The 4,743-nt window shown below is 44.4% G+C and overlaps 1 pseudogene; it reads right to left on the reverse strand.

Annotated features, from left to right (window-relative positions):
* Positions 1-4,098: 4,098 nt before the first annotated feature.
* LOC136637303 (5S ribosomal RNA) lies at positions 4,099-4,218 on the reverse strand (annotated as a pseudogene).
* Positions 4,219-4,743: the final 525 nt, after the last annotated feature.

A 4,743-nucleotide genomic window follows, 5' to 3' on the forward strand; every position in this document is an offset into this window, starting at 1 on the left:
GGGCTAGAATGGAGAGGGCTGAGAATATATACCCTTAGTGACCAGAAGATGGCATAACCGAGCAAGCCTGTAATCCTTCCACTAGGAAAGTAGCCCATCTTTCTCACCCCTGATCTGTCTACAAGCTGTATGTACTTTGGAGACCTCTTCCTCCAGTCCTGTAACTTCCTACCTTTCTGGACTTGAAGGAAGGAATATGTCTTAATGCACTGGCTTAACTCCTTGAGATTTCATACAGCATCTCTGGGCTTCTTTAGAGGCAAAAATATGCTTGGTGTGATCATCATCCCTGCAACTTAAAAAAGAAAAGGGGACACAAGGGTCATCCTGGTAAGCTTAGCTAATGAACTGATTATCACCAGAAGTCTAGTCGTTTGAATAGCAATGAAGGGGAGATGCTGCACTTGAAATCTGAGAAGGGGGAAAATACTGGAAGGCGGATTTCAATTGGGAAAGCTGACAGCAGGCTGAAGTAGTTCTCAAATTGTTCAGACAATCCAATTATTACAAGATTAGGACGCGATGCCTACAGATGGGATTGTGACTGTTTTTAAGATGGGTCTCTCAAGTACATGAGAAACACTGCAGAAATCTTTGTGTACACAGTCATTTGAGCTACTTCATTAATACAAAAGGACATGTTCAGCTCCAAGGGAAAAAATGTTGTTTTTTTTTTCCTCAATATTGGTTTCCTCCCTGCCCTACATCATTCCAGCGTATGGATCTGTTTCTGATTATTGCAAGCATTTGCCCCAGAAACAAATGCTCTTTGAGGTAACTGGCCTACAGCCCCCCCCCCTCTGTGCACCGATAAATGGGGCTCTTAAAAAAGCAGAGGGTGCAAAAAGTCTCCACCTACTAACAGTTTTGGCCCAATCCTAACCAACGTTCCTGTGCTGATGTAGCCACAAGGTAACAAATCTCCATGATGACCCACCACCATCACAGGAATACACCACACACCCTACTGGAGCAGTTGCATCAGCGCTAGAAAGTTGCATAGGATTGGGTCTTTGTCCATTAAGGCCAGTTCCCATTGTGAAAAGGGGAAGAGGGGGCAAGGAGCAATGGGGAGACCAGAACAACAAAATAGTTTGTTGCATGAGTGGATTGGGCGTGAAAAGTTGAACGTCACTGTTCTACATGATGCGTCCCTGCAAAACAGTTCTTCTGCTCTTCCCTGAATATAGAATTCTTGTAACTATTAATACAGCTATGAATAATTACCTAGGAGTAGGTCCTAGGAGAAGGTACTTCTTCACACTGCATGTAATTTAGGGCACAATCCTAACTGTGCCTTGGGCCAACGCAAGTCCCTTGGCTCCTTACAAGGAAGCCATGTTGGCGCAAGGAGATGTGCTGACACATGGAGGCTGAATCCAGCCTCCGTGGTGGCTTCCCCGCCAAGTCTTGTGTTGTCCCAGCTGGGCTGACGCGTGAGTAAAAGGTAGGCGTGGGGGAGGCGTTCCTGGGCAGGGAGAGAGCAGGCAGGGAGAGGGAGGCGGGGCTGGGATCCAGCAGTTATGCTGGATCCCAACCCCCGTTCCCGGGGAGAACGGAGCGGCTTTAAGCTGCTCCACTCTCCTCAGACTTTTGCCACCTCCAGAGGTGGCACAAGTCTGATGAGACCCATAGGGGCCAGCAGTCCTTACCCAGGGGTAAGGGGAAAATTTTCCCCTTGCCTCTGGCTAAGCTGCTTCTGGCCACTATCCTGCGCTGGATACAGCGCTAGCCTCCTGGCTTGCCTGTTCCAGCACAGGATGGATTGCACCCTTAGAGAACTTGCTGAAATGAGATGTTGGTGAAGCCTGTAGGCTTTGGTGGTTTAAAATGTGATTGGACACATTTATGAAGTAGTCGTCTATCAAGAAGTACTGCCCACAATAGCTAAATGGAACCTCTAGATTCAGAAACACAGATGGTATCCTCCTAAATCCAATAGCTGGCCTGCCAGCTGCAAGGAAGGCCTGTTGACCTCTTGCCCTGCTATGGGCTTCCCAGGGCCAATGGCCTATTCACTATTTGCAACGGAATGCTGTATTAGCCTCCATATTGGTCTGATTCAATAGATAAGAGTTTTCATTATATTTTCAAGCTCCTTTCTAGATTATTTTTAAGGCCCTCTTTGGTGCATTTAATGTGTTCAGTTTAATTGGATGCTTCATATGTAATCTAGAACATAAGAACAGCCCCACTGGATCAGGCCATAGGCCCATATAGTCCAGCACCCTGTATCTCACAGCAGCCCACGAAATGCCCCAGGGAGCACACCAGATAATAAGAGACCTGCATCCTGGTGCCCTCCCTTGCATTGGCATTCTGACATAACCCATTTCTAAAATCAGGAGGTTGCACATACACATCATGGCTTGTAACCCATAATGGATTTTTCCTCCAGAAACTTGTCCAATCCCCTTGGCCAGATGCCATCACCACATCCCACAGCAAGGAGTTCCACAGACCGACGCTGAGTAAAGAAATATTTTCTTTTGTCTGTCCTAACTCTCCCAACACTCAACTTTAGTGGATGTCCCCTGGTTCTGGTGTTATGTGAAAGGGTAAAGAGCATCTCTCTATCCACTTTATCCTTCCCCTACATAATTTTGTATGTCTCAACCATGTCCCCCCTCAGGCGTCTCTTTTCTAGGCTGAAGAGGCCCAAATGCCATAGCCTGTCCTCATAAGGAAGGTGCCCAGCCCAGTAATCATCTTAGTTGCTCTCTTTTGCACCTTTTCCATTTCCGCTATATCCTTTTTGAGATGTGGTGACCAGAACTGGACACAATACTCCAGGTGTGGCCTTACCATTGATTTGTACAATGGCATTATAATATTAGCCGTTTTGTTCTAAATGTTTTGTTCTAAATCTAAATGTCAGCACTGTCCTAAACTCTTGTTTCACGTGGTGAAAGTTTTGAAAAGTGAAAGTCAAATGGCTTCTACTCTGTTGTGCTTAAATTCCAAATTGTCCTATATTTGCTGCAAACTCAGTGATGAACAGTCACACAGTTTACATTTCCTCCAGCGCAAAGCATGTGAAATCCACAGGTTTAATCCAATGTAGCACCCCATGATTTAACACGTAGGGTAGGTGAATTAGGATGGAATTGATAAAGCTTAAAAAGAGATCCCACTCAAGTATATTTCACTGAAGCAATTTCATCTTTCTACTTGAGATGAGTTATTAACACTTCTGGTGTTTTTAGACAGAAGATCTTCCAATCCAAACAAGGCAATGAAATTTGATTTTGGCTAGATCTAATTAAATCTTTAGCTGCAGTGTTTAAATAGTTTAGTGACAGACAAAATACCCATAAAAATGTTTTATGCTAGTTTGAAGTGTTCCATTATTCATAGAATTACCCACATTGCTGGCAAGAGCCAGACATACTGGGTTCCTTTACTAGTCATGGCTTATGACATTGCTATTCTATGCTCTGGTTGGGATTTTCATTGACAAGCGTTTGCCTGAGAAACAGTGGGTACATGAAAGAAATTTCCAAGCCTACTGTTCCTTATCATGACTCATTCTTCCTGACTCTACTCTTGGGCCTTTTGGAAAGAATCAGTTCTAGATGGTGAGCAATTGGCAGTGGCATCACTGGGGTTTGCAACATCTAATGCAGGAGGCCAGTACATCACCCCTATAATGGACCTCCTCCCACGCAGTGGAAAAGGTAACGCCCTGGGCAGTGGACATGGTAATGTACCATCACCCCACCACTACTGGTTTTTTGGCTACAACGTTTGATAGAATAGTTTGTTTCATTGCATTCTGCATGAAATTATGCATCAATTGATAAATAATACGATGGTATTATTTGAAAATTCCAAGATTTTAAAGAAGTTTAGCTAGTAGTGATGCACGTCACCCAATGCGGCCTGAATCCCTCATGCTCCCCTAGCGACACCACTAGTAATTTGAAAATTGGATAATGGTAATGTGGAACCTGGACTTTTCAGCCTTGTTTGCAGTCTGGGAAGCCCCCAAAGGGAGCTACTTCCAAGGGAGTTTATTTTAGGACCCCCAGAAACATGTTACGAATATTGTACACAGAGGTTGGTTGGCAACCTTCAGTCTCGAAAGACTATGGTAGAAGCCTACAGCACCCGGTATTCCCAAGCGGTCTCCCATCCAAGTACTAACTAGGCCTGACCCTGCTTAGCTTCTGAGATCAGACGAGATCGGGCATGTGCAGGGTAACAGTTGCTGCTAGAGGTGTATGTTTAGATTGTGGTGATTTGAGATAGATTCTGGCCCTGAAATACTCTTATCTTATATGCTTCTCCTCAAACATTGGCAATGTTAATTGGCATATCAAATTAATATTTTTCCATTGTGTTTACTCATGTTCACCAATATTTATGAGTTAAAAGCCGGAGCACTCTGAAGAAACAGCTGCACCGGCAGCCATCTTCGTGTGTTCACCAATACGTAAACAATCTGATGCGACTTCCTGTGAAAAACGGTTTGTTTCTGATGAATTTGATAAGTTGAGTTTATTGACATGATGCAGTGACAGATAATGGAGCAGACATCATCATCATCATCATCATCATCATCATCATCATCATCATCAGCTGGTATCTGTTTCACATTGTGCCTAATCCTAACCAACTTTCCAATACCAATGCAGCCACATTGCAGTCCTAAGGGAACAATCATTCCCTTACCTTTAGGAGGCTTCTATGGCTGCCTCTCAGCCCGGGATGCATCCCATTGGGAGCCCAAGCTTGCGCTCT

Source organism: Tiliqua scincoides, chromosome 1, assembly GCF_035046505.1.
Source record: "Tiliqua scincoides isolate rTilSci1 chromosome 1, rTilSci1.hap2, whole genome shotgun sequence".
In the NCBI taxonomy this organism is placed as follows: domain Eukaryota; kingdom Metazoa; phylum Chordata; class Lepidosauria; order Squamata; family Scincidae; genus Tiliqua; species Tiliqua scincoides.